The sequence below is a fragment of the Eimeria mitis genome, genomic scaffold, assembly GCF_000499745.2.
Source record: "Eimeria mitis Houghton genomic scaffold, Emh_scaff433, whole genome shotgun sequence".
Lineage (NCBI taxonomy): Eukaryota > Apicomplexa > Conoidasida > Eucoccidiorida > Eimeriidae > Eimeria > Eimeria mitis.
In genome coordinates, this window is record NW_013572649.1 from 11,738 (window position 1) to 12,127 (window position 390).

Below are 390 nucleotides of genomic sequence, written 5' to 3' on the forward strand. Positions count from 1 at the left end.
TGGAGGGTGAATGACAAGTAAGGAGAAGCCTGGGCTTGTCGAGCTTGTCGCCTATCTCTGAACCGCTAGCCCCCCTAGAGGCGGGCCTGGCGCAAATCTGATAGTTCTCCGGTGCACACGAGGCCTCGATTAGAAATATAAGCTAAATAAATCCAAATCTGCGACTCCCCTTTACAAAACGACTGCAGCCGTTTGCCTCGCCGCACTCTGGCTTCAAGCAGAAGCGGGCACTCCAACATACGAACTTACGGTAGAAGATCTGCAAGCAGGTGATTATGCAACCCCTTATACGTGATCATTTTCTTTATATTTCCCCCCACGTTGCACGTTCTCAAACCGTCAACTGCATAGTTGCGAATGAGACCAAGCCTCAACCCGCTGTTGATGATC